Raw genomic sequence first — 25,170 nt, 5'->3', positions numbered from 1 at the left:
TTGTATTTACCCCAGCTAAACAGTAATTGTAGTTAGTTACATTAGCTACATGCAATTTCATAAATGAGGATTTTAGACCATTAATTTACTTTTCAGTGTTCCGTTTAGTTCTGTGATAGTTTCACTGTTCCTTTGATCTCATTAGTATACACAATAAAACACTGATCACAATGACCACTGATTATTCTTTTTTTCTGCCTAAGAAATTTGCTACAAGATTAATTGGTCAGATTGTGAGCCTACTTCAACTGTTTTGCACAATCCCACTTTGCATACAGTGTACCCTTGAAAAGAATTCTTGCACAAGAAAAGCAGTTAGTATAATGATAGCAAAATAAACTACATTCAGGTTGATTTCAGGATGTTCTTGCAAATCTGAAAAAAGTTCACTAGTACGATCTGCTAATGTGATCTGATGGTTGTCACATGAGCATGACTCAGCTAATGACTGCTGAGGCACTGGAGAGTTACCTTAGAATAAAACTGCACCTACTCCTGACTGAGTTGGGCTCAGTCAGAGAGAAATGGTGGGATGCTTCTCAGGTGAAAAAAGTTATCAGAAGACATAAAATAAGCACTGGTAGAGAACTTTGATATTTTAAACCATTCTTCTTATGAATGTTAGCCACCAGTCCATGTTTATTTTCCCACTGGCTGTATATTTTGATGATGTTAATGACAAAGCATCAATTTAAAACTTAGGTTTATCTGATAAAATGTAGAATTCACCATAGTAATATTTGCCTTCAAAACAAATTAATTATTGTTAGAGAATTCAAAACAAACAAACAACAAGAATGCTTCCATTCCTAGTACATTTTTTTTGACATCATTAGTGAAACATTACTTCATCTTGTTAAATTTTCATGACTTTTTTTTTTTTTCTGACAAATACCATCTAAAACCAGAAAGAGAAAGTAAATCAGTACTCGAGTAGATCAGATTTTCTCAGGGTACTTTGTTTCTTCCGTATCATTTTTTCTTGATAACATAAGCAAATTAACTTAAAATAAAAATTTAAACTCCATAAAAGCAAGAAAAAGAACATTTTGTAATAAGAAAATTTGTGGTAACTGAAGTAGGTGTTACCTATGCTACTACTGGTTCTGAAAAGTTCCAGACTTGTTTAAAATGAAAATTAAAATCATTAGCAAAGCATGATAGCGATAGCGACATTGCATACCATGATAACCCCTAAAGCATGCTAATTTCTTCCCTCTATTTTCAATTCCTCCCAGCTGCGAGCCATCCACTGTTCAGTACAAGATTAATGAATCACACTGTAATTGCTTTTCACACGTCAAACTCTACTCTGAGTCTTAAGGTTTTAAGAATCTAATGTCAAAACACTTTTTCTTTGGGCTAAATCAAAGGAAACTAACTCCATCAAATATGGTGATGCTTTAGGAAGGTTGTTAATTAGATAGTTTTTGAAGATTTCAATGTTTAAATAGATTACAACATTTAACCGTTAGTTTGAAAAACATGAATTGATTCAGCCTTGTGAAGGAGGTATGCTAGCATAACAGTAGCTCTTCCTTGTGTGAAATCAGTATGATCACCTTTTAATTGTCCAATAAGCTAACTTTTGCATTAATTACTTCTGTTCAACAGATTGGTTTCTGGCATATGATTGCCTGAGCTCAGTGTGTTGGGTCCCTGCATGTATAGTAAATCTCTTTTATGATGTTGGATTAAATTCAGTGGCTTTGCTATCATTAACTCTAAAAAGTTTATTCTGGTCCTCCTACATACTGTCAGGGAGGCATGGCAGGAAAGACAATAGGAGGTCAATATCTTTATCACACTGATACCAACGTAGGGTTTTGACATTTTGGAGCTGATAGATGGAGTTTAAAGCAAACTAGCCTAACTCACTGCATTGTCTAAATGCAGGGCTCAGCTGCTTGCCATATTACCACAGACCCTTCCCTACTGTTCATATGTATGTCTTCTGCCTGTTATATTTCTAATCTGTATGTGGTATGCAGATATAGGCTTCATAAATAGGAAATATGAAGCCAATAAGTTGCAGGGTTTCTTTAAAATCCTTTTCCAGTTTTGTAGATGTGACTACACAGTACAGTGCAGCCACATTCCAGTTCTTGTATTTTGCTGTATAGGTAAATGCTATACAAGTGACATAAATATGAAGAAGTGCTTGATGGTTTGTGTTATATTGATTATATTAATTTGACCAGAAGACTCTAGAGAGGGAATGGCACTGCCTACCCATGAATAATTTCCTCTTTTTTTGCTAGCGTGTAGAATCAAAGAAGTCCCTTAAAGAGCATATAATAAATGCAGCTCGGGCCTCCAGAGACTCATTCATGCCCAGGAGTTTGAAAACAACTATATTCAGCTGAATTAAAAATTTCCCCAAATACATCATGAAAATCCAAAATACTGAGCTAGTTCAGATATGCTTCTAGGTTTACCTGGCCCAGAATAACTCCTTCTGTATAAATGATTTTCTAACTTCATTGTAGACTAATAATTTCAGCCTCAGAGCCATTAAAATGTTAGCTATATATATATATTTTTTATTTTTTTTTCTGTAGAAAAGGATAAGTAGAGGTTGATCCTCTCGAATGAACATCCCATTGATACTTTTGCTATGCAAAAGGTATGTGTTCATGTCTAGAAAGCATATGTGGCTTCCTACAGGTACAACTCTGTGTGACAGGTACAGCTTGGTCACTGCAATACCAGGTATGGAAGGCAATCAGCAGTACTCTGATAGCAGCCTTCAGAAAAAAAAGTCTGTAGTTACAGTTTCCTGACTCTGTGCTGCCTCCCTTTCAGTAAGCTGCAAGCACTTAAATTACATCAAAAGTGAGAGGTGTGTAGGTGATTCCACAACTCCTCTGTAAACAAAAGTGGTGTTTTTTTGTTTGTTTGTTTTGTTTTTTGTTTGCCTTTTTTTTTTTTTTTTTTTTTTTTTTTAACAGTAGATGAGCATGTGAGCATATGTGTGGTGTTTGAAGTGCTGCAGTTCATACAAGATAATACATAGGTTGAGCTCAGGGTCCCAGATTTTATTTGGTGTTTCTGAGGCAATCTCCAATATGAGAGGGTCAGCTGCCAGATTCTCAGAGGTACTATCTTACTCCATCAACATGCAATTTCCCTTCACTTTTCTCCTTGTCACACTGAGTACAAAAAAGGGCTGTCAGAAGACAAGTGCAATGAAAAAACAAAACAAAACAAAAAACAAATAAATAAACAAACAAAACTAACTTGGCTACAGGACTTTTTATTTGTGAGGATGCAGCATAGCAGAACACTGCTTTGTCTCCCACCCTGCCCCTGTATTGCAGCAACAGAGGCAGGGAAAATGGGGATCAACGAATATCCTGAGTTGGAAGGGACCTACAAGGATCATCGAGTCCAGCTCAAACAATCCTATCGCTGGTCTGGTGAGATCCCCTCATGAGGAAGCTGCAGGCTGCCATGAGGCCTCCCCTCAGTCTTCCTCTTCTCTGGGCTGAACAAACCAAGGGGCTTCAGTTGCTCATCATACACCTTGCCCTCTAGAGCCTTCATCATCTTTGTAGCCCTCCTCTTTAATGGACACTCTCTAATAGTTTTATGTCTTTCTGATAATGTGGTACCCAGAACTGCACACAGTACTTGAGGTGAGGCGGCACCAGCGCAGAGTAGAGCAGAACAATCCCTTCCCTCGACCAACTAGCAATGTCGTGCTTGATGCACCCCAGGGTACAGCTGGCCTTCCTGGCTGCCAGGGCACACTGCTGGCTCATATTCAGCTTGACACTGACCAGAACCCCCAGATTCCTTTCCCTGGCCTGCCCTCCATCCTCTCATCCCCTGGTCTATACAGGGTTGCTCCAACCCAGGTGCAGAATCTGAAACTTGCTCTTGTTGAATGCTATATGGTTGGCAATTATCTAGCCCTCTAATTTCTCAAGATCTTTCCGCAAGGCCTCTTACCCCCAACAGAGTCAACCACTCCTTGGAATTTTGTATCTGCAAACTTACTTAGTATGCATTCAAATCCTGCATCCAAGTCATTTATGAAAACATTAAAGAGAATTGGCCCTAAAATGGAGCCCACCAGTACCCCACTAGTTACTGTGCACCAGGCTGATCAAATTACTGGATACTTACTTTTCCAGCAGCAATTATCTGCTCAGAGGAGCGAGCACAAAGAGTTCAAGTTGAACTGAAGACCAGAACCTTCTTTGTAATTGTTTATGGAGCCCTTTGTGTCCTGCAGCTTGGCTTGTTCTTACATGTCAAATAATGATGACTGACTGTAGTAAGATGGCACAGGTTTGAAACATTGTTAGGTAGTACAGGTACTACAGACAGACAAGACCTGAAAGGAGGCCTGTAAGAGGACTCAGAGAAATTCTATTACCATGGTATGAGGAGTATTGGTTGCCAGTTAGACTTATTGGACCTTTTTTCTTTTTTCCTTGAATACTGCTGTCACTTCTATGCCCATTCTCCTTTCTTTGTTGTCTTTGAACACAGACAAGTCACAACAGCCAGTTTTTTTAAACATTTGATATGGTCATCAACCTAAGGACAAGGCCTCCATAGCCTTATAGGTAGCTGTGAGATCCCCACAGCGATGGTGAATTGGAGCTCCATCACCCTCGGTCATCCTGTTGGGGTGGGCCCAGGTCAGGGGACTCTCAGTCCAGTTTATAGGATTGAGTTCATCTTTTCAAATGACAGAATTTGTACCAGGGCTTCCTGGGTGGGAGGAGGGGTCTGTGGCGCTTGGGCATATTCCGACTTGTTCCCATGTCACCCACCCTTCTGGCACACCTTGAATTTCCCCATGACCCCAGACATGTCAGAGCTTGTTCATAAAATCACAGATTCATAGACTGGTTTGGATTGGAAGGGACCTTAAAGATATCTAATTCCAGCCTCCAACCCCCTTGCCATGGGCAGGGACACCTCCCCTACATCCCCAAAGCCCCATCCAACCTGGCCTTGAACACTTCCAGGGATGGGGTACCCACAGCTTCTCTGGGCAAACTGTTCCACTGCTTCACCAACCTCTGAGTAAATAATTTCTTCCAAATATCTTACCTAAGTCTACCCTGTTACTCAGACAAATTACTTCTGCCTGTGATTTTCCCCTGTTCTTTAGCCTACATCTGTGCACCTGCCGCCTAGCTGAGTTAACCTCATCTTTGAGTTATGTGAAAGGGACCGTAAGTCACACAACGTAAGATGGATTTCACACAGGGTTTCTGCTCAGAGCAAGCACTGGTCTTAGGTTTATTGTGTAAAAGCAAAGCTCCCCCATATCTTCTGCATCTAGTGATTCAAGGAGAGCTTACCATGTAGGAATGCTACTTATACTACTCTCACAATGAAGAGGAATTGTCCCCAAACGTTTAAAATACATTGAAATATGGAGATTTTTTCAAAGAGCAGGTCTGAAAACTGAAATTCAGATACTCTGAGTTCATTTTAGGGGACAATATCTGCAGGAATCCAATCATGACTTGAGCAGTGAGGTCAAGATCGTCAAAAAGGGCTAACACTCTGCCAGAGGTGATTTATGAATGTGATACAAGAACAGTGAAACTAGTTACCAGTGTGCTAGGAAGTGTCTCTGCTGTGAAAATGATCTTACCCCATTCTCGCCCAATCTTTTCAAGTGCTGACAGCAATGAGGGGTGTAACTCATTTACAATTTTCTGCTCAGTGGTCCCTGAGGAAGGAAGCCTGGCTGCTAATAGTGTTCATATTGTGTATTTCTGCACAGTATTCTATAGGTGTTAAGGGAAATTCTGTATTTATTATCCATAAATCATAGTAAGAATGGGGAATTAGTAAATATGGAACACAATCAGAAACTGAACTAGTAAAATTCTCCTCTTCTGGATACCATTCAGCATCAGAGGCAGCAACTCATTTTTGAGTCCTTTTATGAATACAAGTAGATTTGAAAATTTTTAAGAAACCATTTTGCTGATTCACTAAATCCACATCTAAATGCTATTTGTTAACTTTGATGGAAATAGGCTGTGATATATGTGTTGCACAATTTTCAAGAGTACACGCAGTGATCACAGCAATTATTAGGTTCATTAAACCACACCACCAAATCTTGTATCACAATATAGTAATTTAAGACAGAAAGCAAAGAGAACCAAATCATACATCTAGATCAATGGCTGACAAATTTTAAAGAAAAAATGATGTCTTATGGTAGTTTGTCTTTGGATCATAATGCAGTAGTAATGACAAATACATTTGGAGTCTAAGATGCAACACCAAACATAAACAGTTCATTAGTCTCTGATCAATAAGGCCAATATTAGTGGATTCATTTCCATCTGTGGTATATGATATCCATTTGCACAGAGACAACAGTGAAGGTTGATGCAGTGAGGGTTAGACTTCTTTTCTGAAATCCTTAATATGAATTCCTAGTGATAATGAGGTACTATGATATCTCTGTATTACTTTTCCTGTTTTACTAAATGTTCAGAAACAAAGCTTTTAGCAATATATATATATTAGATATCACAAATAATAAAATCATATTGGATTGGAAGGGGCATTAACAGTCTTCTAATTCCAACCCTCCTGACCTGGGAGGGAATGCCACCCATTAGATCAGGTTGCTCAGAGTCCCATTCAACCCGACCTTGAAAACTTCATGGGGAATCCACAGCTTCTCTGGGCAACCTGTACCAGTGCCTCAGCACCCTCTGAGCGATGAATTTCTTCCTAACACCTAATCCAAAAATTTTAGTTTAAATCTCTTTTAGTTTAAATCATTCCCCCTTGTCCTATAACTATCTGCCCATCTTATTTATAAGCCCCCTTTAAATACTGAAAGGCCACAGTGAGGTCTCTTCAGAGCCTTCTCTTCTGTCAGCTGAACAACTCCAACTCCCTCAGCCTTTCTTCATAGGAGAGGTGCTCCAGGCCCTTGATCATCTCTGTGGCCCTCCTCTGGACCCAGTCTGACAGATCCACGTTTCTTCTGCTGTGGGCCACAAGTGGAGCCTCACAAGGGCAGAGCAGATGGGGACGATCACCTCCCTTCCCTGCTGGCCACTCCTCTTGATGCAGCCCAGGATGCAGTTGGGTTGCAAGTGCACACTGCTGTCTCACGTTGAGCTTTTTGTCTACCAGACCTCCCAAGTATTTCTCTGCAGGGCTGCTCTCAATGAGTTATTCACCCCTCTGAACTCATCTCTAGGACTGCCCAGACTCAGGTGCAGCACCTTGCACTTGGACTTGTTGAACCTCATTAGGTTCTCGTGGGCCCACTTCTCAAGCTTGTCCAGGCCCCTTTGGATGGCATCCCTTCCTTCTGTTGTATTAACTGCACCACTCAGCTTGGTGTCACCTGCAAATTTGTTGAGGGTGCACTCAATCCCATTGTGTATTTCATTGATAAAGATATTAAATAGTACCAGTCCCAGGACAGATCCCTGAGGGTCACCACTCGTCACTGGCCTCCACCTGGACATAGAGCCATTGGCTACAACTCTGGCTGCAGCCATCCAGACAATTTTTTATCCACTAAATAGTCCACACTTCAAATCCATATCTCTCCAATTTAGAAATCAAGATGTCATGTAGGACTATGTCAAAGACCTTAAAATATACAATACATATACACAAAATATGTATAAATAATAAGTATATCCTATCACTATGGATCTCTGGACCACAGTTTGAAAACCAGTGGACTTATATATAAATTTGAAAAGACTGATATTGTCCAAGAAGTTTAAGATTTAGGGTTCTAACTCATACTGTTACTTATTAGCCATTGTAAAAATCATAATTAGGTCTTTTTTTTAAAGCTCACATTGGAGGTTTCATTACCATTTATTTACAGTGGTCCTTTATAAATCATCAACTGTATATTTCTCTCCCATGTCTCATGAAAACATTTCTGTAAAATCCTCTTAATGGACTCTATGAATCAATGCGTAATAAGTGTCACAGGTTGAATCGACGGTTTAAGAACCAAGAAGGCCTTTTTATAGTCAGGTGTCAAAAGCACTGACTAAATTAGAAACTTTAATCTACGACAGTCAGTGAAAGTTATGCTCCAAAGTGATAGTTTGAAGGTCATACCTTTTTTGTTGCTATGGATATGAAGATCTGTCAGGACCAAAGGATGGAAGGGCCAAAGGACAGAAGATTCACTAGTCTGGAACTCAGAAGACTGAAGGGATATATAATAAAATGATACCAGTCCTCAAATAGATAAAAGACAACTGGGAAAAAAAAAAAAAAAAAAAAAAAGGAATTCACAGTGTTATGGGTCAGGGGCTCTTTAAGAGCAGCAAGAGATGCAGAGGTTGGATCCTGGGCAAAACTTTCTAATAGCGAAGACTGAAATACTGGAACACATATATGGAAGTTTGTGAAATCTTCATCACTGTTTTTTAGGTCCAAGAGAGTCAAACAATGTAAAGAATAACTATGTTGCAACTGATTTTTCCCTGCCTCTAAAAAAAAAAATGCTCTCTCAAAGTCTGATACAGATGTGTTATTTGTGAATTTTATTATCATGATGATGGAGAGGATTCAGTCACTTTTGTGAGTTACATCTGTAAAACCCAACAGCTCAATACCAATGCTTTATCACTAGCACCTACCTGAAGTATTTTTCCCCCATCCCTTTCATCAGGAAACCCCTCAAAAAATGAGTTTGGACTACGTATTTTATACCTGAGGCAGGTTTGAAAAGCAAATTAGTTAGGTGGAATTATAAGAACCAGAAATAAAATATAGGCGTGGGTAACAATATCTCAACTTCAGTGAAAAAGGTAAAATCTGAGACACAATCTTATTGGTGACAATCACTCCCCTAAGCCAAAATTTAGTTATTAAATAAAATGATCTCATCAACAGTTATACCAATATTATGGGTTACAGCCTCAATCTCTTCTGAGTGACAAGCATTCAATAAGTGCTCACTTATCCATACAGATGCTGCTCAGATTAAAACCTAAGTGAAAGGAGCCCTCAAATTATGACCATTCTGTGGCTCTGCAGATTTATTATAGTTGTCAGTGGTCTCTTAATTGTAGCTTTACTCTCCCATGAACCTCATTTTTGTAATGTTGCTCTTTTGCTCTAATAGGCCTGCTAAACAATTCATTTCATTTCAATGATGGCTTTCAAGTCCTTGGCTATTTCCTCTTCAAATTCCCTCTTAGCCCTGCTAATTTCAGTTAGCATATGCACTAGTTTATGTTCTTCTTACTGTCTTCATTAATTTTATGGTTTTGTTTTTGAAGTAATTACAAACTATTAATAGATGAAATATTTCATCTTGTTTTGTGAAGAACTTATCCTCATGTACTTTTAAGAATGAAATGAGAATGCTATATATATATTTAAATATAATTTCTGATATATAAAAGAATAAACATTTAACTTGGTACAAAGCTTAGACTTTTTGAAACAGTCAAGCATAATTGACTGAATGGTGAATTAAGAGATCAGACTATGGGAATGGAGACTCTATGTATGTAAATAGCTCTCTAAAGAGTTGTAATAATCTATTGCCATTGAGTGTCATTTGGTCATGAAAACATTAAACAATTAGATGAGACTGAGTTGTACAAAAATGGATATAGATGTAATTTAATGTACAGTTTGCTCAATTCCTCAAAAACTTCAATTAATGTTTATTAAAGGCACTTTCAGGTGCAAAGAGATCACGCTTCTGGAATTTATGAAGTTAGCAGTTGATAATTGCATATCAAAATATACAAAGGATAGTTTATGTCACTCAAAACAGTCTCTTCTTCAGTATATGTCCATTTAACAGAGAAGAGAATGATTATGGGCTCCCACAGAGATGTTTTAATAAGTACAGTAGGTAAGCGAGAAGGAAGAACAAGGTTTTGTTAAATTGCCCTAGGTCTCTCACAGTCCTGAGCTTCCTAGGCGATGAAGGGTGAAAAGTCATTAAGACCCTGTTAAGGACAAAACATTAAAACTTTTGCAAACCCTTACACATCATTTAAACTCATCCATTTTAAATGAATGTGACTGCATTAGGCTTAAATGGCAAGGTTTTGGTAGCAGAGGGCTGCAGGGGTGTCCTCTGTGAGCAGAGTCCAGTAGCTGCCCTATGTCAGATCAGAGCCAGCTCCAAAGGGACCCGCTGCTGGCCAGAGCTGAGCCAGCAAACGATGGTAGTTGGGCCTCTGGGAGAGCAGATTGAAGAAAGAGGGAATTAAAAAAATGCTGTGCTAGAGCATCTGGGAGAGGAAATGTGAGGAAAGGTGTGAGAACCAGCCCTGCAGCCCGCGTGGTCAGTGCAGGAGAAGACAGGAAGTGCTCCAGTCACGCAGTAGCAGTTCCCCTGAGGCCTGTCCCTGCCCCTGGTGGAGCAGGCTGTCCCCCTGCAGCCCATGGGTCCCACATGGAGCAGATCTCCACGCTGCAGCCCGTGGAGGAGCCCCCGGTGGAGCAGGTGGATGTGGCCTGGAGGAGGCTGCGGCCCATGGAGAGCCCCCACAGGAGCAGGCCCTGGGCCGGAGCTGCAGCCCGTGGACAGGAGCCCACGCAGGAGCAGGGGGTCTGGGGGGAGCTGCCACCCGTGGGGGGCCCGTGCTGGAGCAGTTTGCTCCTGACGGATGGTCCCTGTGCTACGGACCCATGTTTGGAGCAGTTCTTGAAGAGCTGCTGCCTGTGGGAAGCCCACACAGGATCTCTTCGGGAAGGACAGCATCCCGTGGGAGGGACCCCATGTGGACCAAGGGCAGAGAATAACCATGAAGGAGTGGCAGAGATGAAGCGTTAGGGACTGACCGCAGAGTTGTTCTCCCATGTTGTTTCGGGGGGAGGAGGTAGAAGAGGATGTATGGGCGGGAAGCTGGTTTTGGTTTGCTTTACTCACTTCTCACGTCTGTTACTAGGCAATACTAGACAATAAATTATATTAATCTCCTTTACGTTGAGAATGTTTGCTTGTGATAATTGGTTAGTGATTTCTGTGTCCAGGAGCTTTTTCATAATATTTTCTCTCCCTGTCCTTTTGAGGAGGGAGAGTGAGAGTGCATCGTGGTGGAGCTTAGCTAGCCAGCAGTATGAAACCACCAAGACCAAAGAAGTTCCTTCTGCTACAGGAAAATAAAGTTTACAATGACATATCACATCAAAAATGTCATCTTTATGCAGAAATGTTCAGATTTTTGATGAAGAAACCTTCAGCCTCAAAAAGAATATTGTGAATCAAACACCAAAACAATATTTCCATCAGTTTCTGGGTTTTGTTTTTTTTTGTTTATTTTAACTTTTATAAAATGAAGTATTTTCTACAATGACACAAAAATATGTCCAGATGACATGATTAACCAGTGTCTAGCTTCAGGTTATATTATGGTGTAAAAACTGTGTACTGATACAACACATGGAACATATATGTTGTGTTTCTACCTTTAGTTTAAAGGAGTGTTACTGAGTTGGACTCAAGGCACCAGCTTGTTCTATACAGATTTTTGAAAATGCTGTTTTTATTATGATCAACTAGTACTTATTCCATCACATATAGTAGTTTTAGATTCAAAATGTTTAGACTGGATTTTATCACAGTATGTATGTTTTATAGAACTGTTCTTGTTTTTTTATTTTTGTGTCTGTTTGATCACCTGGGAAGCAATTCCAAAAAGAACTGCAATTGTTTTTCATGTTGATAACACTGTAAGGTGCACAGAAATCTAATACATGTAAATGATATTGGTATTTCCAATGGTGCTAATACTTAGGTAGATGATAACTTCTGTAAAGCTTCTTTGGAAATTAAGCTTGTTATAGCAGGTGTCTAATTTTCATAGAATCATAGAATATCCTGAGTTGGAAGGGACCCATAAGGATCATCAAGTCCAACTCCTGGCACCACACAGATCTACCCAAAATTTTAGACCCTGTGACTAAGTGCACAGTCCAAACGCTTCTTAAATTCAGACAGGCTTGGTGCAGTGACTACCTCCCTGGGGAGCCTGTTCGAGTGTGCAACCACCCTCGCGGTGAAGAACCTCTTCCTGATGTCCAGCCTAAACCTCCCCTGCCTCAGCTTGACACCATTCCCACGGGTCCTATCACTGGTGATTAAGGAGAATAGGTTGGCGCCTGCCTCTCCTCTCCCCCTCGCAAGGAAGTTGTAGACTGTGATGAGGTCTCCCCTCAGCCTCCTCTTCTCCAGGCTGAACAGGCCAAGTGACCTCAGCCGCTCCTCATACGTCTTCCCCTCTGGGCCCTTCATCATCTTCATCGCCCAGACTTGAGAAGAAAAAAAAAGAAAATGTTCACTTGCTTTAGAATTATTCTGGGTGAAAGCAAGAAGCGATTTAACCAGAAATTATTATATCGATACTTTTATGGTGGGGGAAAAGAAAAAAAAAAAAAGTATGACAAAATCTATCCCTACATAAAAACTTTTTTTTTTTTTTTTTTTTTTTTTGGGGGGGGTGTTGGTTTTTTTTTTAATCAGGCTAGTTTTACATATATATGTTTGGGCACAAATGCATGCATGTTCAGGAATGAAAAAGACAGAGATGCATACTGCTCTCTAATTTAGATTCTAATCATGAACACAATCAGCACAAGCACATATGTACCATTAGTATTGCTCCGAAAGTGTCCACAGTCCTACAACAGAAGCCTATATTAAACATGCCAAACCAAAAACCTTATGATAACACAATCCTACACCCCAGTGGTAAAAAAAAAAAAGAGATATCTCCAAGAAAACCTTTTTATTCAATCAGAATAAGCAAGCAAACAAACAATCAAGACAGTATGATGAGCATATTCAGTCTTGGAATTTTTCCTTAATTATTTCATTAAACCAAAGGGGATGTTTGCAAATGCTCTATCACTTCTTTTTCAATATTGGGATGCCAATCAGAATTGAGGTTTATGCAATGAAAAAGTATGTAAATCCCTTCATTGCAAAATCAGTCGTAATATGAAAAAGGGCAAGTGCTCTGTGTTAGACAAGGTTATAACAGTTCAGTTCCTATTATAATTAATGAGAGTGGCATGGCTAAATGCCATCACACCATTTTAGATGTCCTCACACCTAATTCAATTCCCACTGAAAACAGTAGGGATCACATCATTCAATTAACTTTAGTGGCCTTTGGATTGGACTTAAGACTCTACCCTGAATGTGATGAAGTTCTCTGTTGAGAGACTAAGCACTTCCAACTCCAGTTATATTTGGCACTTCCTTTTCTTCGAAATCCTCAAGTAAACAGTTTAAGTGATAAAATACTACCACCACCAATACCAAAAATACCTTCTGTCTTAAGATTCAAAAAATTATTACGGTAGAAACAGCACAAAATACCAATCTGTTTTCATATTCAAATGTTGCCTTTTTTGTTGTTGTTGTTTTCTCTATGGTATCCTGCAAATAATTGTTTGGCAGTTTCTCTCTTTTGTTATAATACTATGTAGGACATAAAATTTACAACTCACTTGTTACTACTCAAGTAAAATTTTTCATCAGATATGTGTTTTTCCATATATTTAATGGTTGTTTATGTAGTTACTCCTAAGGAAACTGTCACTAAGGATGCTGTCATCTTCAAAATATCAGAAAACATATACACAGTACACATTTCCAAAAGACAGAAGTAAAATAATTGACAGACATGATTATTGTGCCCTCCAGAAACATTTGGAATGACAGATAATGATAATTTCCTCATAAATCATGTTTTAAAATGAAAAATTCAATGGAATCTCATTTTATTAATATGAACTTATCAGTACTACTGGAGGAGGATGAATTTGGGCTTACAACATTTATCTGACTTATTTTCTTTATAGAATTTTCCAGAATTTGCAGTCATGTTTGTACAGAAAAAAAATAATTATATATATATATATCATATTCAAGATGAGCAGAGCAATATATTCTGCCTCTCCTCGTGTTGCTGTATTACTTTTACTGATCTCTGATGATTGACAGGAAAGCTGAGCTGCAGCCTGCTATTTCAGAACAACTTACTGAGATAGCAGTGGAGTTTTTCTGTTCATCCGGACTAGAGAATTAAAAGAAAAAAGAGAGCATTTTAGATTCAGAAAATTCAAGGTAACAATTCTGCATTTTCTCCATGCTTTCAAGCTGGAATGTTTTAATTATTTTTAATATAAAGGAAACTTTTATGTATATACATAAATGTGTATATATATATGACTGAATTTGTTTAATGAGAATAAGGGTAACTTCCCCTGCATGCCATTTTGACTCATCGAAAAGCTCATAAATTGAAGTTCCAGAGACTTTTTAAAACATCATTATTTCCCCTATTTCACCTTCTTCTGAGATTTTCTATTGTTTATTACACAGAGTGCCAATTGACTTCACAGTTGAGATGCATTTGTTTTACAGGTAACAGTTTGGGTTATCTTGGTGAACATCAAGGGAAGAAGTCTGAGCCTTGAATAAATCTTCTCTACTTTTGGTGGTACTAGGATCCAAGGGGGTTGTTTTGGGCAATTTTTGCCTTTCAAACAGCAGATTTTGTACTCTAGGAGGCTTTACCAGATGCTCTTTTCCATAGAAAGGTCCATGGCAAAATATATTTTTCACTTCCATGTATTCCCCTCAGATTGCTCATATTCTTTCAATGCTATGCAGCTGGACATCTGGAATATTGTTACAGACAGTAATAAATTCAATTTTAAACCATAATAGATTCTATGTATTGCAATCTTATAACATAGGATTGATAACAGTTATGTTGTTCTTTAGAGAGGAATAACAAAAAAAATGGAGGCCTTATAACAAGGGAAGGATTTTCTCTTCTTCCTCCTTTTAGGATGGCAGAGGAGTCACCAAGCAGGGAGAGTTGTTCAGCTGCCCAGGGGAAAATCACAGCTATTCCAACCAACATACCCAGCTCACAATTAATACACGAATTAATACCAAAATGTTCTTAACAAATGAAAAGCTTCTGTAAAGCAGCAAAGACCTGACCTGCAGCTCACACAACAGCTGAAGCTTGATCTCTCACAAAAATTTGAATCCATATTCTTATTTCAAAACCATTGATTTTCATGATGCTGCATCAATGTGAAGTTTCCTTAACAACCTAAAGAATGAGAAGGAGTAACTTGAAGTAGTATTTCACTTACAAGGAAGATTATATCACTGTAATGTGCTCTGTCATAAACGTGAGTTCCCTATAGCATGAACATCTCTGCCACTGCCCTACTGCTATTGGCAAATAAAATTATTGCAAGTATTACACCAGTTCTCATTTAAGCTGCAAAGTGACTATGTTAATAAGTGTCTATGTTAATAACAAGTCACTACACTGAATACCGTACTCTTCTAAAAATCTGGCTGTAAATATTACGTTGACAGCTGCTGGGTGATGAGCTGCTTTTTTAGGGATTTAATAGAAACTAAAATCTGTTGAAACTGGAAACTGTTCCTGGGTGCTGAAGAGATTAAAAAATCCTTATTCTACTAGGTTGTGCGACTCAGTCCCAGCTCCACCATCTCTTCCTCAACAAGCAGTGCAGGAGGATGGGAATGGGGGCTGTAATCAGACCATAACAGCTCCTCCCTACCATTTTGCCATTCACTAACAAGCTTTCAGAATAGTCCCACCATATTTGCTGAGGAGCTCAGCTCAGCTGGAGGGCTGGGACCAGGTGGAACCTGCTGTGTCTGGCATGGGGCAGCCCCTGATCTCCTCTTTTAGAGGCCCCCTTGCAATCTCCCATGACAACATCATGCCACCAATGCCAGTATACATCTGAGGGCTCTGGAAGTAATGCATGACAGAAGAAGAGAGAAAATTTAAAAATTGTTTTTGTTTTTGAAAAATGGTTTTTGAAAGCCAGTGTGGTGGGTTTACATGTTAAGGGAAAAGGATTAGAGGTTTCGAAGGGACCTGATAAGACTAACCAACTTACTACTACTACAGAGAAGAGACTTAGGTTTTTGCAATATAACACTTAAATATGACAACAAAATATTGATTTCTTTTCTCCTCCAACTTAAACCCAAAAGACCAAGACCTTTGGGCAATAGCTGCTGCTTGCATTATCACAATATACCAAAATACTTAGAAGGTTTATTATTAAATCATTTTCCTCCCTGGAGCACTGCTGCTGATAGCCACCACCACTTCCCATCCAACCGCTTCCTCTCTCAGTATCTCCAGTGTTTGAAATCCCATTTGCCTCCCAGTTACAGTACTGGAGGGAGGAAAGAAAAGGTTTTTAAAATGAAGTGCAATTTTTCCCATTGTTTCTGCAAAACCCAGGTTTGTTGATCTTTAGATACACTACAAGGAAAAACTGTTCATAAGGACTTCTACTTGGATCAAAAGATTTGTAAACCCTTTTAGGATGGAAACTTATTCTTTCTCTTGGGTACTTAATCAACATGGCAGCTACTTATATAACCCAAATTCAGCAAAAGTTTAATCTTATTTCTTCATGTTTAGAGCTCCATTCATATATCCTGTAACTCTGCATTAGAAAATATAAACTTTCCTGCACAATTTCAGAATAAGACGCCTGAATAAATAGCAGATCAGCTGAAGATTAAGCAAATATTAGATTTAAAACAGGCAGGTAAAAACAACAACAACAGCAGCTAAATATATTTTTTTCTCAAATCTAATCAAATAATAGACAACTGATATTTATTTTAAGAAAATAAAAGTACAATAATTGATTATACTAACACACACACTCCATCTAGTCAGTTGTCTCCAAAGTAAAATATTACCAGGCTTTCTGTTCTAGTTAAAAACTTTATTCCTTTGCTATTAAGTTGCAAAGAATTTTATATATCATGATTATAGAATTCATTTCTGAATGTCTGCTGTTCTTTAAGCACTGGCTTTGCATAATGAAAAAAATAATAAAGCAACTGAAGGCATGCTAGCATTCCATTCAATCTCAGCTTAAAATTTTGCCTTTACTTGGTAAAACCACTTGAACCTCTGCACTTTGGACACAGCTCTCTTACACCTGAGACAGTACAGAGGTGGTACCTTTCATTCCCAGCTTGACCCTTAAAAGTGTACTAAAAGAATATATGGCGTCTGTATAGCTACAGACACACACATCCACACAGGTGTCTTCCAGACATCAAATGACCTGTAGTGGGTCTGTTCTTCCCCGGACATCTTGGACCTTCTCCTATTCCTGAGGCCAGGCTTGCTCACCATACTGGGGTGAGTCTAGTCGTGAAGGCAGCTGGAATACAGCCAAAATAGCCTCCTCTTCAAAGATTTCCACATAAGGTATTGGATTACCCAAAGTGGAGGTCAGAAAACTCACAGATTTCATAAGAAAGTCCCAGTGAAATTCAGCTATTTAAAGTTATTACTGCTTTTGGATAAAAAGATTTTCTTGCTATGCAACCCATGGGAAGCTATAGGTATAGTAAGCATAAAACCTTTTGACCTTTTTTTTTTTTTTCCTTCATTGAAAAGAGCAATTCAGGAGACCTGTGGATTTGTATCAAACTCAGAGAAGAATATCCACTGAATCAAAAAAGTAAAGCATCTCTGAAATGCTCTCATCTCTGAAATGCTCTAACCATTTCTTTCATATCAAAAGGGAACTGTTTTGACCATTTGAAAGAACTACTCTTCCAGTTCTTGCTACATAAGTTGTAGCCACAATCATCCCCTTCACAAAGGGAAGAAGGAGAATGATGATCACCTCATATTAAAAAATAGCTTAAGTAGTCATCTGGGAGGCAGAAGACAAAATATTGAGAGTCCTAAGGCCTAAGTGCAAAAGTATATATTAGACTGTGCTTACCAGTAAACCCATAAAATTCTTAAGAATACATATTTCCATCTTTTAAGTCCTCTCTACTGAAGCCTATGTGTAGGGACAAGCAAGTATCCCCTGGAATATTTGAACAGTAAAGGCAATTGCTTGTCTGAGAGTGGACTAATATAGTGTGAGCAACAGAGGTAACAGTAATTTCTCTTTTTAGCCTGAAGAAAAGGAGTGCAATAATTTAAATATAATGTTACATGGCTCAAAATGCAATCCAATAAAATATTTTAAAATATCAGCACTTTTAACTACATGTAATGAAAACTAGCATAGGTTAACAGTGCATCTTCTAATTAGTTAGTAGGTTCAGGTCAACTCCAGAAATAACTCGGGCATAGTGTTTGCCAACATACTAGCTTCTCTGAGAATGAAAGAATCACACAGAATCACAGAATTGTAGGGGTTGGAAGGGACCTCGAGAGATCATCGGGTCCAACACCCCTGCCAAAGCAGGTTCCTTAGAGCAGGCTGCCCAGGTAGGCATCCAGACAGGCCTTGAATATCTCCAGAGAAGGAGACTCCACAACCTCCCTAGGCAGCCTGTTCCAGTGCTCTGTCACCCTCACTGTGAAGAAGTTCTTTCGCATGCTGGTGCGGAACTTCCTGTGCTCTATCTTGTGGCCATTACCCCTTGTCCTATCCCCACAAACCACTGAAAAGAGGTTGGCCAAATCCCTCTGTCTCCCTCACCTCAGGTATTTATACACATTGATGAGATCCCCTCTCAGCCTTCTTTTCTCCAGGCTGAACAGACCCAGGTCTCTCAGCCTTTCTTCATAGGGAAGATGCTTCAGACCCCGTACCATCTTTGTGGCCCTCCGCTGGACTCTTTCCAGGAGATCCCTGTTTTGTTTTGTTTTGTTTTGTTTTGTTTTGTTTTGTTTTGTTTTGTACTGGGGAGCCCAGAACTGGACACAGTACCCCAGGTGAGGCCTGACCAGGGCAGAGTAGAGGGAGAGGATCACCTCCCTTGACCTGCTGGACACACTCCTTTTAATGCACGCCAGGATCCCATTGGCCCTCTTGGCCACGAGGGCACACTGCCGGCTCATGGTCAACCTGTCGTCCACCAGGACCCCCAGGTCCTTCTCCTCAGAGCTCCTCTCCATCAGGTTGTCCCCCAGCCTGTACTGATACGTCCGGTTGTTCCTTCCCAGGTGCAGGACTCTACACTTGCTCTTATTAAACCTCATTTGGTTTCTTCCTGCCCATCTCTCCAGCCTGTCCAGGTCTCGCTGAATGGCAGCACAGCCTTCTGGCGTGTCAGCCACTCCTCCCAGCTTTGTGTCATCGGCATACTTGCTGAGGGCAGATACTATTCCCTCATCAAGGTCATCGATGAAGATGTTGAACAAGACCGGACCCAGCACCAACCCCTGGGGAATGCCGCTAGTCACAGGTCTCCAGCCGGACTCTGCGCCGCCGATCACCACCCTCTGAGCTCGGCCAGCCAGCCAGTTCTCAACCCACCTTACTGTCCACTCATCTATCCCACACTTTCTCAGCTTTGCTAGCAGGATGTCATGGGAGACAGTATTGAAAGCCTTGCTAGGTATGCAAGGTAGATGACATCCACTGCTCTCCCCCCATCTACCCAGCTGGTGATGCCATCATAGAAGGCAATGAGGTTGGTCGAGCACGACTTCCCCTTGGTGAATCCATGCTGACTACTCCTCATAACCTTCTTCTCTTCCAATTGCCTGGAGATGGCATCCAGAACAAGCTGTTCCAACACCTTTCCAGGGGCAGAGGTGAGACTGACTGGCCTGTAGTTTCCCAGATCCTCTTTCTTGCCCTTCTTGAAGACCGGAGTGACAGTGGCTATCCTCCAATCTTCAGGCACTTCTCCTGTTCTCCAGGACCTTTCAAAGATGATAGAGAGCGGTTTGGCGATCACCTCTGCTATCCCCCTTAGCACATGTGGATGCATCCTGTCGGGACCCATGGATTTGTGTGCGTTGAGCCCACTCAGATGCTCCTGAACTACTCTCTCATCAACTGGGGGGAGCCCTCCATTTCCCAGCCCCTTTCTCCTCCCGCCAGGGTTGAGGAGTCCCAGGGGGGAGTCCTTGAAGCAAAGACTGAAGCAAAGAAAGCATTCAGTATCTCCGCCTTCTCGGCGTCTCCCGTTACAAGGACAGCCCCCGCGTTCAGTAAGGGACCCACATTATCCCTAGTCTTCCTTTTACTGTTTACATACTTAAAAAAAACCCTTCTTATTACCTTTTATCTCTTTTGCAAGCCTCATCTTTAGGTGGGCTTTAGCCTTTCTCGTTGCATCCCTGCAGGCCCTGACAACACTTCTATACTCTTCTCAAGAGGACAGGCCCTTTTTCCACATTTCATAGACCTTCCTCTTCCTTTCGATCTTGTCGATGAGCTCCTTGCTCATCCACGCAGGTTTCCTGCCCCCCTTCCCCAACGTCCTGCTCTTAGGGATGCACCGATCCTGAGCTTGGAAGAAGTGCTGTTTAAATGTAGCCCAGCGCTCATAAGCACTCTTGCCTTCTAGCAACCTAGCCCATGAGATACTCCCAAGCAGGTCCCGGAAGAGGTCAAAGTTGGCTTTTCGAAAGTCCAGGGTAGCAATCCTGCTACTAGCCTTACTTCTTCCACCAAGTTCCATCTTGAACTCCACCATCTCATGGTCGCTGCATCCCAAGCTGCCCCCAACCTTCACATCCCTAACAAGCCCATCCCTGTTGGTAAGGACAATGTCCAGAAGCACCCCCCGCCTCGTCGGCTCCTCTACCACCTGCGTCAGAAAATTGTCTTCAACGCATTGTAGGAACCGCATTGAAAGGAATCTACAGCTAAAGGTACCTGTTTCCCCTGAAACATGCTGGAATATTATGCTGTACATATATGTGAGTATGAGTGTGCAAGTATAAGCCTGTGTATATTTGACAGATTATTATTATTTTTTACTTTAAAAAATGAATTAGGTTTTGCACTGAAGTCATATTATAAACAGTCTTTCTAAGTGTAGCTCCAATTACATAGAGACATCTTAGTAATAAACCACCTGTTACACGAATGCCATTCTATTGATCAGGTTTGGACTTGTAGTGCCTTTCTTTTCTTCCATGATGGACAGCTGTAAAGTATTTGAAATACTCAGAGAATCTTCCATGAGACAATAACCAAGAAGAAATCTTCTGCATACATTTCCTCTCATTGCCAAGTTTAAATCAGAACCCTTAATTTTACTTTAACATAGTTTGCATGTATTAATCATATCATTAATGTTATGAGTGACAGATAGACATTAGTTTAATGGAGAGTTCAGGGTTCTTAAATCAAGACAGGCTTTTGGGTTTTCATGATTAATAGAGCAATACCCAAGCCACATATGCTGTAAATGAAAAGAAAAATGGATAATGAGTTCATGCATCCGTTGAAGGAATTTTAAAATATATGGTGGGCTACATTACAATGATAGCACATTACACTGGAATTAATGCATGATATTTTGTCTGTCATGGTCAATGTTAAAAGAAAAAGTGCAGAGACTAAGCAGGGATATTCACAAGTCAGACTGCAGTACATTTAATTAGATGTAGGATGAATGGGGAGGAAAAAAAAAAAGGAAAATTTCAGTTTGAATGGGTTGTTTTAAGTCAAAAGTTGTTTTAAGAAAAAAAAAAAAAAAAAAAAAAAACCAAAGATTTGGGTAGGATTTCCCTAAATTCTAAATCAAATATCTTTGTATAAACCTCATACCATTTATTTTATTTTATTTTATTTTATTTTATTTTATTGACTTATCTATTGAAATACAGTACATCATTTCTGAACTTTACCAGTCTCATAATTATTATGTAACACATGACCAGATATTCTTAAATTTCTTAAACTTATGACTTAAGAAAAGAATAACAGCATAGTGATTTTTGTCTGAATAGGGCAAAGGTTTACAGGAAAATAATGATTGCCAGCTAAAGCAAGTAATACCAAGAAAAGCACTGATGTGTGCATGTGTTGTGTTTTTTTTTTTTTTTTTAGATAAGACTGAATTAAAGACAGAAGATATATTTAAAATTTCTAAATGCTTGGCATGAATACAGTGACAGTACTGATAAGAGAGAGTGCTTCCTCCCTGTCATACGTGTGTACATACAGATCAGACAAAGGGTAAACAGGGAGGAGTACATGTCATTACTATATTTGTATATGTGCTGCTATATTTTAAGAACACTAACAAACAAGTAAATAAAAACACTAGGAGGAATAAAAGAAAATGACATATTGTTATAACTAGAAAATAAATACTGCATACCACAAAATTGAGGTTATTTTTCCCAAAATAGATTATTCATATTTTCAGGAAATGACAAGTACATTTCAAACTTAGATCTTTGCAACACACACAGAGAACAATTACTCTTTGTTCTAAGCTAGCAAAGTGTATAAACTAATTTGCTGCATCAATGCCTGTAATTAATGTTTCCTAACTTATCTTAGATCATATATACTACATTACACCTGTAATTTTCCCAGGTCATTGGTAATACATTACTGCAGTGCTGCTAAGAATTCATTCACATGATATATTTTATTTCTGTAAAGCAAAGATTACTGCTCATGCTGTCTTAGAACCTCTTTCCTTAGAGTATGCCAGCATCACCAAAAACATACATTCTTTAACATCTGCATGGATTTGATAAAGAATTAAGCAAATTACAGTGGAAATGGAAGAAATAGTTGCAGAAGAAAAAAATATTGCGTTATTTTCCTCTGCACACAATATTCTTGAAAATATTCATTTTTCAAATGCACCATGGCACAGAAGCTGAACAACTAAGAAGAATATAGGAGGCTGCTTATAATTACCTGAATGTTGGAGCAAGTGCAAACATCCGCTTGCACTATGATCAATGCCAGACCGTAGTCAAGAATGTTAATTAGAATCTCATCTTCTTCTGGCTCCAGTAAACAGCTTTAAAATCTTCAATGTAAGTTGGAATCATTGCACTGAATCAAAAATAAGATCATATTAAGGTCTATCCCAGCTAGTTTTATTAAACCATTCTTAGTCAAAAAGGGACCTGGGGATATCGGTTGATAGTCAGTTGAATGCGAGCCAGTGGTGTGCTCAGGTGGCCAAAAAGGCCAACAGCATCCTGGTTTGGATCAGAAGTGGTGTAGCCAGCAGGACCAGGGAAGTGGTTGCCCCTCTGTACTGGGCTCTGGTGAGGCTGCACCTCGAGTACTGTGTTCAGTTTTGGGCCCCTCACTGCAAGAAGGACATGGAGGTGCTGGAGTGTGTCCAGAGCAGGGCAATGGAACTGGTGAAGGGTCTGGAGAAGAAGTCTTATGAGGAGTGTCTGAGGGAGCTGGGGTTGTTTAGTCTGGAGAAGAGGAGGCTCGGGGGAGACCTCTTCACTCTCCACAACCACCCCAAAGGAGGTTGTATTGGGGTGGGAATCAGTCTCTTCTCCCAAGTACCAAGTGCTAAGACAAGAGGAAATGAGCTTAAGTCGTGCCAAGGGAGGTTTAGGTGTAGATATGTCACCTTATACTTCTACACAATACTTCAACTATTTATAAACTTCTATTTGCCAGCTTATTACAAGCATTACATAAAACTTCACTAACTCCAACATTCTCATGATGAGTCATGATGAAATTCGATGACACTCAGCCATAAAGAAATGTAATCTGACCTGAGAAAAAAATTAGTTTTGCTTATGAAAAGGAAATATTGCAAAGTAGTTTGCTTGAAATGCAACACTAAGTATGTGGAGAAATGTTTCAAACTTAATCATTCAGGATTATTTTTTTTTAAGAATTCTCCTTAATAGTGTCAAGTTGTTTAGAGAACAAAAATAAAAATAGAACAAACCACTAAATGAAATTATTAATGCAGGCTTTTATCATAAAAAAAAAAAAGGCATGAGAAGGTAAGGAAGACTTAAAGACAAGCCAATTACTTTTTGATTACACTAATTCCAAGAAAAGTAATGTTGTTGCTGGCATTATAGTAAGAATGAGCAGGGAAACACTACAAGTTGTCAGTCTCAGATTCAATTTCTAGTTCCTTCATGTGATTAATCTGGCTCACAAATGATGAAATGAATACCATATTTGGTAAGTTTTTCATGTAGTATGTGAAAGAACATTTTGATATACCCAGTGAATTTCTTAACTTCTGCGACATCATTTGGCAATCTCAGTTGTCTGAGTATCGCGGTGATAAAGTGACAACAAAACTACTAAGCTTGCCTGACCTAAATTAGATAGTGATTCATATGAGATGGGGCAATAGGTCATCTCTGGCAAAAAGTCAGTTCTGGTAGTTATTCCAAAGGAAATAAAGGAAATTTCTGATTTAAAGCTCATCTGTTACCATCTGCAGTCCTTTCCACCAAACACATAGCTTTCTCCATCATTCTGTTGCCCTCTATCTGTTACCTCAACAAAATTAACTACCTGCATTGATCTGCATATCTTCAGTACTTTTTTTCATGGAACTAAAAAGATTAGTATGCCACTGGAGTTTTTGTTGGTTGTCCAGAAAACAAAACAAAACAAAACTCAGATTTTTATTTTTTTTCTAATAAGCTTTTGAAATAATCATAGTAATAGTAATAATAAAAAAGTAAGAAAAAAGAAGAAAGAATCCAACCCACTGCTAAGACTTCTGGCAGAGAGGGGAGAATTCATTGACGACTGCAATAAGGCAATTATTGGATAACTTACCTTCAGGGAAACTGGTTTTGTAACTTCTAATTGGAGATTTAGTTAAGATCTGAATCAGAAGGGTTTATATTCCTACTGTATATTATATTTTAATTGCTTTTTACAGTCTGGCTGAAAGTGCCACAAGGTACAGACTTATAATTTGAAGATATTATACATTTTCCTTTGGGAAGTGTCAAGAGTCAGCAGCAGAGGGAAGCAGAGGGACTGCAGTACTCCAATGGAATTGCCTCCATCCAGGCTGATTTCTCTGGGAATTAGTACATTGCTTCCTTTACCAGTTTTAAACTTGTCCCTCTACTATTACATATTTGAAGGTGCATTTTTGCTTCTTTCCTGTTCATTTTTTCTCATTTGTTTTACATGATCAGCTGAGATAGAGTGCCTTAAGAACAGTTAAGTGCAAAAATACACCTGGAGTTTCGTACAAATGAGAATGAGGCTCCACATTTTAATGACTGATGCCTGTAAACTTACTGCTTGCTCATTAGCAGAAATGTGTGTCAGGTTATTGAAGTGGTTTGAATACTGACAGTAAATGAGCTTCAGGGGTTTTGATCTGCATTTCTTAATGTTTTAGTTACTCTTTGTGGAATCTGATATGATACAGTAGTGATGATACCAATTGGGTTTTTCAGATTCCTGTAAAAGCTATAA

Source organism: Cygnus olor, chromosome 8, assembly GCF_009769625.2.
Source record: "Cygnus olor isolate bCygOlo1 chromosome 8, bCygOlo1.pri.v2, whole genome shotgun sequence".
Lineage (NCBI taxonomy): Eukaryota > Metazoa > Chordata > Aves > Anseriformes > Anatidae > Cygnus > Cygnus olor.
This window is presented reverse-complemented; position numbering follows the sequence as displayed.